The 12,066-nt window shown below is 42.3% G+C and overlaps 1 long non-coding RNA gene and 1 other non-coding gene across 3 annotated transcripts; both read left to right on the top strand.

Moving 5' to 3' along the window:
• The first annotated feature begins 481 nt into the window (after positions 1–481).
• TRNAS-AGA (transfer RNA serine (anticodon AGA)) lies at positions 482–563 on the top strand. Its single transcript has one exon. It is a non-coding gene; the product is annotated as a tRNA-Ser (tRNA).
• A 6,040-nt stretch (positions 564–6,603) lies between these two features.
• On the top strand, positions 6,604–10,664 carry LOC141539914 (uncharacterized). 2 transcript variants are annotated; one of them, XR_012481412.1, is made up of 3 exons: positions 6,604–6,756; positions 7,555–7,732; positions 10,265–10,664. It is a non-coding gene; the product is annotated as an uncharacterized LOC141539914 (long non-coding RNA). The 2 variants fall into 2 exon arrangements; XR_012481411.1 differs by lacking the exon at positions 6,604–6,756 and having other exon boundaries at positions 6,953–7,732.
• Positions 10,665–12,066: the final 1,402 nt, after the last annotated feature.

Raw genomic sequence — 12,066 nt, 5'->3', positions numbered from 1 at the left:
ATTTAGATAAAACTTGCTCCTTTCAGTTAATTTTGGGTGGAGTACCTCCCCAAATCGACCCGCTAAGACTTCTGCTAGTCCCAGCTTCTCTTCTCTGATAATTGAAGTCTCCGAGATCAGGTGACTTCTCCCCAAACCTTTGCTTATTTTATTTAATATCTACAGTGTACCTAGTCAGGCTCTAATCCAAGCCCAACCTGGTTCATTTGATCTTCCCTTAAGGTTCTGCTCCCCAAGTTTCTTTTTCCGAAATTCCTCTCTTCCCAAATTCCCATATATACCAGTAATGTCGGATATTAGAGCTAAAAGGGACTTAGAGCTTATGGAGTCCAACTCTTTTAAATTACGTCTAATGAAACTGCATTCCCCGGAAGTGGACTGATTTGGGGAACTCTTGTTTCCTTCTGCCCGTCAAAAAGGAATTGTCTTTGAGTTACCTGGATCAATTGTTTAGAGAATCACAGTAGCTGCAACTATGTAGGTAGTCGTGGCCGAGTGGTTAAGGCGATGGACTAGAAATCCATTGGGGTCTCCCCGCGCAGGTTCGAATCCTGCCGACTACGAAACTTTATATTTGCTTAGTTACTTAAAAGAAAAGAGTATACCTCATCTTTCCCTTGGGCTCTTTCATTCCAGCAAAAGCTTATTGTTATATAGACCTTGATCTAACAGGAGAGTGAGTCTAAACACCAAGTCAATCAGGTTTCTTCCTCAGTGTTTCTACTTCAGAATTCCTGTGAGACTTCGTAATATTTGTAAAGTACCCTACAAAGTTTCTGGAATAAGGGGAAAGGGATAATTTAGAGTCAAAACTATTTCGCCAAAGCAGATGGACCAAAGAGCATGTAACTAATCGGCAATTAGGGTCACTGGGAAACAAAGCTTTTATACCAAAATTTTGGCTCTAAGCCACGTTAAGAATACTAAAGCTGCTGAAACAATCTAGACAATAGCTTAGCCACAGGATCTGTTAAAAACAGTCAAAATAGCAATTTGGTTCCTTTTCAGGGCCCAATAAGTCTAAACGTACTAATGTTAGTGATTTTGGAAAATGTTTGTTAGTAATTTCAGAAACTACTATAGGGCTCAGGGTTAGAGTCCTGCTTGTCCTCTACAGGAAGTGCTATATAAATCATCATCATCGTGGTCATCACTGTTGTCATTACCAGAAGGAATTGACTATGTATTGCCAAAGATGCCAAAATTCTTGAGCAAGAAATAGAAGGCTATAGAGATAATGATTGTATTTTTCTCGCTGTTGCCTATTGAAGTAAAAGGAAAAGGAGAAAAAAAAATTTGGAAAGTAAACTTGTTTTGGGAAATGAAATTATTTGGGTTAGAACATGATGGCTTGGAATGACTTTTAGACATATGGAACATAGCTTAAAATAAAGTGTTGTCATATTCCTGGCTAGAAATAAAGTATATAGAACAAATGGTGATAGGAATAATTGTTTTAGATATTTTCAAATTTAATTAGAAGAGTATCTGTCGTGTTCTGTCGTCTCTCAATTATAATCCTTCTCTGGGAGGAGGTTTCTTTTCTGTATAATCTTTTCCTCTGTGGGCAGGTTTCTTGGGAGGCTTCTGGAGCCTCCAGCCAGGGCGAAGGTACAATCTCAAGTCCTCCTCTTCCCCTCCACAACTGTGGGATTGCTGGACTTGTGAATCCACGGGAGGTCTTCTCCTTGATCCAATCCAGAATGAATCTTCCAGACTCTAACTTCTCCTTTTATCCTCCCAGAGAATGGGCTTGTGGGTACTCCAGGGGCTTGTGGGAACTACTTACAACCAATGAATTTGCTCCTTTTTAAAGGTGTGTAAACTCCTTTTTAGAAGTTTAAAAGTGTAAAGGTTTGAACTAAAGGTGTGAACTCTGAACTAGAAAATTGCCAAGTACGGACTTACACTTAGTAAGAATCTAACAAGTATCTGTGACTATCACCATGATAGATACCATAGAAGAGTGACTGCACTAAAAAAAGAACAGCAATTGACACACTTAGACTTTCAGAGTAGATAAACCCAAGAAAAATAGAACTCCTGGTCTCAAATGTGTATGCACAAAAGGCACGACAATTTAGGCAACAAGCAAGAGAGACTAATAGCATAAAAAGGCAAACTCAATTTTGAGGATATCATATATGTAATGGAGCTTTGCAAATGCCCACATGCACTAATATGGAGACATTGATATGGAAGATGCCAGGAACTTGCTTCTGGAAAAGGATATTCTGTATTCCCTCACGTAATGGGAGCAGCCTCTTTCCAATGGCAATGTAGCTGGAACTGTGTCCATCTTTAATATCATCAGATCGGTAGTTCCTTTTTCCAAGGAAAATAAGGTCCTGTTCACTCCAAACTTAAGCACCATGCACCTACCTGGGAGTAAGAGGAAGGTTCTCTCCCTTGTACAACTGTGAAGATTCTTAAATCAGGTTGGAATTTAAGTTTCTTTTGTATATCCTTTTCAGTTCTTGGTGCCTGCAATAGATCCCCGGGACCTAGGAGGTGAAGTCATGGTGATCTTGGAAGCAATATTCTAGGATTAATGGTACTGCCAGTTAAACAGAGGAACCTTGAAAACCTAGGTGCTTGGAACTCAGGTCTAGGAGGCTTTGGATTTAGAACCTACTATATAGGAACTTGAGAATTTAATATCCCTTCTCTCCTCAAAAACTAGGGAAATTTAAGAGGTTAGATTATATTACTCCAGGTTTAGGGGGGGAGGTGCATATTCATATGACTGTTTTTGCATTGACTTTAAAATAATAATTCTTTTCTAAAAACTGCTCAATTGCTACTGGCTAAACAAAATTAGGATATAGGAGATCTTAGAATTCAAGGAACATCACTTGTGGGGCTTGTTCAATGTCAGAGACTAGATATTTCCAAGTCCCTTTTTGGATAGTGGAGAACCCTGGGGAAAGATAAAATGTAACATACTTGGCCACCAAGGCCAACTGGGGGTTATGGGAATTATTTTTACTTTGAACTTGGTAGGGTAAAAGTCATGACTGTACTTTGGTTCAAGATGAGAATACATAATTAAAAACAAAACAAACAAACAAAAAAAAACCCTCTGTGTGTGTGTGCTCGGGCATGAATGTGTTAAAAGGTTATATTCATGAAAGGAACCAGATTTGGGAAGAATGGGAAAGAGAATTGAGATAAAGGACAATGAAGCAAGAAACATAAATGAATTGGGGTATACTATAGACTATTTTTGTCAGGAAGAGGGAAGAATTGAATAGTTTGGGAAAGAAGGCATGTTATAGTAGTGATATGGGGATTTGAATTATTCACCTGATTCCCTCTTCCAAAAGTAAAGTGACTTTCATTAATTGCAATTTCATCCTTCAAAAAATGGAGCCATCAACAAATCAAAACTTATTCTAACCAATTCTCACTAATAAGAGAAACTAGTTGCTGGAGTGTAAATTAAGACAACTCTGTGGAGAAGTACCCAAACATTCCTACAATTTGTGACAAAGAGGAAATTTCAGCGGAGTAACATACTCCAGATTTTACATTAGCAACGATTTGGAGACAGTAATATATAAGATATATTGACAAAACTGTGAGCAGTCTAATTGGACAGCCAAGTGGGCTGCATTATAAAGATGTTTATGGGATACACTAGAAAAGATAGATTAATACCCAATCATATAGAGCCCTGAATTCCAAACTAAGGGGCTTGAATCTTGTTTGTTGGCAAGAGGTAGATACAAAAAGTTTGGGGCAAAGAAATGGCAAAGTCAGACATGTCCATAAGGAATATTATATTACATTTGTTGGGCATGATGGATTGGAGGACAGGGAATGAATATTGGAAGGAAGATTTATTAGCATTTTGGTTGCATTTGCTGAGTGGATATGAAAATGTAGTAGAGTGGTAGAAGTCAGGGAAAAAGAAAGCTATTACAGAGATAGAATCAGGAAGTCTGGAAAATTAATTGTTTATAGATTTAGTGAGAGGGAAGATTGAAAGATAGCAAAGATATGAATTGAGGGCCAGTTGATAGAAATGTCAAAGTCAAAGGAAGTGTAATGCTGGAGAAACTGAGGCAAGATAGAGATTAGAGAGTTTTTAATATTTTATTAATTGGAGAGTATGATTGACTGAACAGGTCTCAAAGTATCCAGTGGTGAATGTGAGTTCTCAGTGACATATATACCCACATGCCTCAGCTACAGGGGTAGACCAAGGCAGGGGTGGAGTCAGAACATTGAAAGTGGAAAGTCTCAGGACCATAAATTTGGTTCTAGCAGGATGGGGGGAAACTGGAAGCCAGAGTCAGGATGTTTGAATAAACAGAAGTAAAGATGTCAATGAGGTATCCCAGATAATTTTATCTTTTGGAATATTTAGAGGGGGTAATGCCATAAATTCTTGAGGGTAGAAGGAGCTAGGAGCCAGGAAGTCTGATTTCTCCCTCATTTTGAGTCTCACATTGACAATTTATAACCTTAGAGCAAATGGTTCTCAGTTTTAATGAACCAGGGAGGGGCAAGTTTTACAACTAAGAGGATTGAGGCAGAACAATTTAGGGAAATGGAGACAGAACCAACTAGGGAAACTGAGTCAGGACAATTAAAGAGAACTGTGGCACAACAGAAAGAACAGCTCTTTGAGGATAGATGAGTTTGGTCTTGAACAATAAGATGCTATTAAAATATCCAGGTAGATATTTTTTTGTTGTTATTGAGTCACTCGGTTGTGTCCAATTGGGGTTTTCTTTAGCAGAGATAGTGGAGTTGTTTGCTATTTCTTTCTCCAGTGGATTAAAACAAACAGGGTTAAGTGATTTGGCCAGAGTCATCCAGCTAGTGAGTATTTGAAGGTGGGTTTGAATTCACGTTTTCCTAACTTCAGGCCTATTGTTCTTTCAATCTACTGAATCACACAGCTTCCTCAATATTTTTTTAAGTGGGAGAGAGAGAGAGAGAGAGAGAGAGAGATGGAATTACATTTTATATGTCTACCTTACTTTACATATATATATATATATATATATATATATATATATATATTTCTCAATTGAACTAAAAAACAGTTCTCAAACTTTTGGGTGTCAGGAACTTTACATTCTTAAATATTATTGATGACTCTGCAAAGAGTATCTGTTCATTTGGATTATACACATTGATTTTTACCATTTTAGAAATTAAAACATCTCAGTTATATTGTGACAATTTTGGTTTTCTAGTCTCTCTAAAAGAGTCTTGGAGATGTTTGGGAATTTCCATATCATATTTTGAGAACTAGCGCTTTAAAATAACACTTATGTGTAGGTATTTAAATTAAAACAACTTAATATTGAAACTGAAACAACAGTCTGAGTTCAGGGAATTTAAAAATAAGGAAATTTGATCCATTTCAGTTCTTTGATTTGAGAGCAAATGCATGTCTTTTCAAATGAGTGATTAGAGAAGGTAAAAGAAATCTACTCAAAAGACTTATATGTTCAAGGATATTTATTTAGAGATGATCTTTATTATTGGTTGGAGATAGGAGTGGGAAGCTTTAAACCTCCAGATCTTCCCATTAGGCCATTGGCATGACAATCACCCAATATAAGTTAGAAGCTTTGGTAGCTGCTGATGTTCAAGATGTAATCTTAGTTTTCCTTCTTTGTGTGGAAGTCTTTTCTCTGATGTGTCATTTATGATGGTTCCAGGATGACAACTGGGGCACCTCAGGGTATTATCTGTTCCTCCTCTTCCAGGACTATGTTTTGGCCCCTTTTATATTGATTAGTTATCCAAGATTCCAGCTGTTGTGGATACATTCAGCCCAGATGCAAAGCAAACTATGAAACTATTATTGAGAAAAAGAGGGAGAACCCTTCTCATATAGTTTTAGGGAAGATAACAAGATGTAAGGGACAATGAATACCAGCCTGTTGATATAAACAGAACTCCCAGGGAGTTCAGTAATGCTAAACTAATGACTATAAGGCCTTTTGAGCTGCTTGTGATTCCCTGAAGGCCACCCTTTGGTATTCTACATGTGAATCAGAATTCTAGTATATGAAGACCCTTACAAGGGTATAAAGATTTTACTTATTAATATAACTGTGTGCGGATTTATGTATACACACCCGTATTTAGTTGTTTTACATTCTACAGAGTAAAGAGGAGTAGCACAAAATCTTAAGAAAATCATATCCTTAGACACATAATGTCAGAAATAGCTACACAACTACAGACACCAGATAGTAGGGAAAGTAGGGCAGTAATTGAAGTATTGTTGGCTTCTAGGAGTTATTAACTTTATTACGACAATTATCAATATAAGCCCCTTCCCCCCAATATCAGACACCATTATTTGCCTGATCCCTAATAATCACAGCAGTCCTACTTCTCCTATCCCTGCCAGTCCCCCTTTTTACAGATGAAGAAACAGGTATAGAAAGGCAGCTTTGAAGTCTTTGAAGTTTCTGAGATTCGTGTTCCAGATCGGTATTTATTATACCACATACTTCTAGATTTAGGAGTCATTGGTTTACAGCAATGTTAAAGCAGTGGGAGCTGATGCAATTACTAAGAACGAGAGAGAGACAGAGACACAGACACAGACAGAGAGGGAGGGAGGGAGGAAACAGAGACAAAGACAGAGACGGAGGAGAGAGAGAGACAAGGACAGAGAAAGCTCCAAGGAGAGAACTCATTAAGGGGTGAAGAAAAACACCAGTAAAGGAGATTGAGAAAGAGTAGTTAGGTAAACGGAGAAGCAGGAGGAAGTCACAGAAGGTAAGACAGAAGAAAATATTAACAAGGAGCTATATAACAGGGTGGGTTTCAATTACAGGAAAGGGTTGGAGAGAGCTAGAGGACTCCGAACAGGAACGGCGGGAATGGGAAGACTTAGGCGCAGGGCGGGCGGGGGGAGCGGGGGCGGCGGCGGCAGGCTGTTTGGAGAGTTCTAAGTCTAAAAGTCTGAGTTCCTTTAAAAGGTCATTGCGCTCTTTTGTGAGTAATAAAGTTTCTCGGAGTGATCGGATCTGCATCTTCAGGTCGCGGGGAGAGGGAGCAGAATACTTTAAATAAAGAGAATGAACACTGAGGAAAAGCTGTTATTTTGAGAGATTTCAAGGTCTAGATGACCAGTAAGTTAAGAGTGCCAAAACAAAGTTCAAATTTGGCCTTAGACACTTATTACCTATGGGACCCTGGCCAAGAACCACGACCTCTGTCTGCCTTAGATTATCCAATTGTAAAATGGAGATAATAATAGTTCTTCCCTTGCAGGGTTGATGTGGAAAGGTTAAATTTGTAAAAGGATTAGCACAGTGCTGGAAATATAGTAGATGCTTAATAAATTCTGTTTTCTTACTTTCTCCCAAGTTAAACATCCCTTCAGCTCACCAGAAACCAGAGGCTTGACATTTATAGTTCATAATATAGCCTCTCAGCAGGGCAGGAAGGGCATAAGGAAGACGGGAAGGCTATGTTGGGGGTGGAGGGCAGCAGTGTTCATTGAGCATTTACTTTCCTCACTTTCCTAGTATCTCTGTCGCGCTTGTTGTGTTCCCTCTTCTTCTCTTCTAGGGTCCACGTTCTTGCCCCGCTGGACCGGACAATTGGTGCCCTACGTGGGGCTCGAAGAATCATGGAACAGGCAACGGTTTCTGTCGGATCGAACTCTTGGAGAAAGGAAGACTGCAGTCTGAGAAATAGAAAGAAAGGTCGCCGCGGGCCCGCCTGACCCGAGGCACAGAGACCCGAGGTAAGTGAGGCGTCTGCACAATGGGACAGGACATTAGTGTTCACGATCCATTTATTGAGGCTCTCAAAGACTCTTTAAGGACGCGTAGAGTAAAGGTTAAGAAAAAGGACTTGGTAAAATTGTTTCAATTTCTGGAGGCCGTTTGCCCGTGGTTCCCACAAGAGGGCACTATAGATGAAAAAAGGTGGAAGAGTGGATGAGTGAATGACTATTACAGAACTTTTGGGCCTGACAAGGTCCCCCTCACAGCCTTTAACTACTGGGAGTGCATCAAAGATCTCACTGCCGTCCATCGCCACGATGACGATGTAAATAAAGTCATCCAGGACAGCGCCTCCTTTTTGGAAGGTGCTCTCAGGCGCACCTATTCTAGTCTTGAGTTAGGCCCAGCTAACAATGAAAAAGAACAAAAGGAGGAGGACTCTGTGTCCATTACCGCGCCTTTAGACAAGACCTCAAACAATTCCCCGCTAAGACTACGGACAAAAAAATCTACCCCTCTCTCGGGGAGAATCCCTTGGTAGCTTTGAGGGACGAGCCCGCTGGACCCTGCCAGCTCAGCCGAACTAGGAGGAGAAGCCGCCCGATACAAGGACCCTGATTGTGCTTTTCCTGTTCTTCCTAAGGCTAACATTACTGCCCCTCTGCGCCCGCCACCCTATTGCATTATGCCCGCTTTCCCCTCCTCCTCTAACACCGCTCCTGCCCCCTCCGCCGCCCCCGCTCCCTCTCCCCGCGACCTGAAAACGCAGGTCCGATCCCTCCGAGAAACTTTACAACTCACAAAAGAGCGCAATGACCTTTTAAAGGAACTCAGGCTTTTTAGACTCAGAACTCTCCCAACAGCCTGCCCCCGCCGCCCCCGCTCCCCCCCCCCGCCCTGCGCCTACGTCTTCCCATTCCCGCCTTTTGCTTCTTTACTATCCCCCTTCACCCCGCCCATCGCCAGCGCTTTGCTTTCAGCCTTCCCACCATTAACTTCCAAAAACCCATGTCCCGCTTCCAATGGAAGGTCCTTCCTGGGGGAATGGCGAATAGTCCTACTCTGTGCCAGAAATTTGTGGCTCTCACTGTCAATCCCATAAGGGATCGCTGGCCTTCCCTATACATCCTTCACTACAAGGATGACATTCTCATAGACGGAAGGGGTGGCTCTGCTCTTCTAGCTTGCTGTGATGCCTTAATGCAAATCTCCACTCCAAAAGCCTCCAGGTGGCACCCGATAAGGTCCAGCCCAAGGATCCTGACACTTATCTAGGTTTTGATCTCCATGGGACAGTTATTAAACCTCCCAACCTTAAGCTCAGGACTGACCATCTGGTTTCTTTAAATGATTTTCAGAAACTCCTGGGAGATATTAATTGGATCCGCCCCTATCTCAAACTTACCACGGGAGACCTGAAACCCCACAGGCACTGCCGCTTGTCATCCCCGATCGCACTACCTCTCTCTACACCTTACACTTCTGCCCAGCTTGTTGAACTCTCGGCAGTATTTACTGTCCTCCACACATACCCTCACACTCCCCTCAACATTTACACAGCACGTACATCGCCCAGTCTGTCCCCTTCTTGAAACTGTGGCGTATATCAAGACTGCCTCTGCTGCCATCAACCTATTCCTTCAAATTCAGACCACCATTCATTCCCGTCCTGCACCCTTTTATCTATGTCACCTTCGTGCCCACACCGGCCTCCCTGGGCCCTTGTCTGAAGGGAATGCCCTTGCTGACCTTGGTACTCCCTCATGCTATACCCATCTTTCTTCTGCTATACATGAGGCTCAGCAAGCTCACTCTCTACATCACCTTAATGCTCATACTTTAAGGCTTCTATACAAAATCACCCGTGAACAAGCTCGCCAGATAGTTAAACAATGCCCTGCATGTGTCACCTTCTTACCTACACCCCATCTCAGGGTCAATCCACGTGGACTACTCCCAAATGAAGTGGGGCAGATGGATGTCACTCATCTCCCCGACTTCGGGAATCTTAAATGCCTCCACATGACCATAGATACTCATGGTGGATTCCTTTTTGTTACACTTCCAACTGGAGAAGCCTGCAAGCATGTTATCACTCACATACTAGCCTGCCTCTCAGTCATGGGAATGCCTACTTCCATTAAAACTGACAATGGCCCTGGATACACCGGTCAAGCTTTCAAAGCTTTTTGTGCCACTCTTTCCATTCAACATGTCACTGGCATTCCCTATAACCCCCAAGGCCAAGGCATAGAGGAAAGGGCTCATCAAACCCTTAAAAACACCATTCTTAAACTAAAAAAGGGTACTCCGTACAGTACCCTATTAAAGAATCCCCTCAGAACCTCCTCAACCGTGCCTTATTCATTTTGAATTTTCTACATCTTGACATCAATGGTAAAACTGCAGCTGATCACCTCTGGCACTCCAATTCTGCCAGGTGGTTGCCAGAGTGCCTAGGTAAAACAAATAGGTAATCACTCAGAAAATAACAATAAAACATTTTCCAGGGAAGATGATTCTCCCTGAGACAAGTTCTCTCTTTACAGGTCACGGAAACAACCAGCTGCATGATCCTGCTCCGGACATTGTTAATCCTCGACCCCCTGACAGGAGGAGGATTTGGGCCACTGGCAGATAGGGACAAGTTATTCCAACAGCTATATGGAGGCCCCTGTGAGTGTAGAGGGGTGTACACCACAGTGACCCCTTCATCTTACCATGTCACTGACTGTGGCTCAGCCACAGCTTATTTAGTTAAGCAAACTTTATCGGGGGAGTAGCTCATATACTAGTTACCAATGTGTGAAAAAACCTAACATAATCCCCCCAACTGATGGTCAGTGGGGGCCCTGCCCTCGTAACTGCTACACAGTTGTAGCAATGCACTCCTCCTGTTACAACCATGTCCAACAGTGTACCCATACCGATGTAAAATATACCTGACAGCCATACTACAAAGAACCTACAGTGGCTCCGTTGGAGGAGAAATTGTAAGCAAAGATCCCCAAGGCCACTCACAAAAATATGCACAAGCCTCCTGCCTGGCCACTGTTGGAAAAGATGTTTGCTGGCCTTTACATGCTCCTGTATCAGATGGGGATGTACCAACAGACATGGTACAGACAGTACCATGGCACAGAAGTACAACAACAAATTGAGATATTCACCACACAAATGTACCCTCCCCTAGACTACCACCCCCTAGCACTACCAAAATCCTGAGGTATAGACCTTGACACCCAGACTTCTACTATTCTAGAAGCCATGCTCAGAGCTTTGAACTCCACCAATCCCACCCTTGCAAGCAACTGCTGGCTGTGTATGGCCCTTGGCACACCCATGCTCCTTGCTATTCCCACAAATAACACAAATATTCCTCTACCTGAAGGTAATTGTACCATTGCCCTCCCTTTCCATGTTCAGCCTGTAGGATTTAGTCGAACCTTGTGCATTCAATGATCCCCACAGAATAATACTTACGATATTGATGTGGGATTTATGACCTTTGCTGATTGCTCCTCAATTTCTACCTATACCTCTGCCCCACCCCCAGACAGGTGTTCATATGTGGGGGAAACCTGGCTTTCACAGCTCTCCCCACAAAATGGTCAAGACAGTGCATCCAAGCTACCATCCTTCCAGACATTGATATCATTCCAGGAGACGAACCAGTCCCCTCCCCCCCCCCAGCCTTGATTACATAGGAGGCCGTAAAAAAAGGGCTGTCCTCCTGGTACCACTGCTTGTAGGTCTAGGAATTATTTGGGCTGTAGTAGGTTCGGGAGGACTAGGAGTAGCTGTTCATTCCTACGCTAAACTTTCCAACCAGTTGATTGATGATGTCCAGGCCCCTTCAGGTACTAGAAATGACCTTCAAGATCAGATTGATAGCTTGGCTGAAGTAGTATTACAAAACAGAAGAGGTTTAGATCTTCTCACTGCAGAACAAGGTGGGATATGTTTAGCCCTACAGGAACAATGCTGTTTTTATGCCAATAAATCTGGAATTGTGCGAGACAAGATAAAGAAGCTCCAAGAAAACCTAGTGAGGAGGCACAAAGAACTATCTGAAAACCCCCCTTTTGGAGTGGGTTGCATGGAGTCCTTCCCTATCTCCTTTCCCTACTGGGACCCTTCCTTGGCTTCCTGTTACTTTTGTTCTTTGGGCCCTGGGCTTTTCAGAAACTAATGGCCTTTGTTAAAACTCAGATAGACAGTATTTTGGCAAAACCCATTCAGGTCCATTACCATCGCCTCCTAACAGGCGATCTCCCTGATTCTTATGTGGAGATGGAGAGATGCCCCCAAATAACAAGGCCTGGTTAGCCAATGACGGGTAAGATTCCCC

The sequence above is a fragment of the Sminthopsis crassicaudata genome, chromosome 4, assembly GCF_048593235.1.
Source record: "Sminthopsis crassicaudata isolate SCR6 chromosome 4, ASM4859323v1, whole genome shotgun sequence".
Classification (NCBI taxonomy): domain Eukaryota; kingdom Metazoa; phylum Chordata; class Mammalia; order Dasyuromorphia; family Dasyuridae; genus Sminthopsis; species Sminthopsis crassicaudata.
The sequence above is the reverse complement of the archived record's forward strand: the minus strand, read 5'-3'. Positions and strand labels throughout refer to the sequence as shown.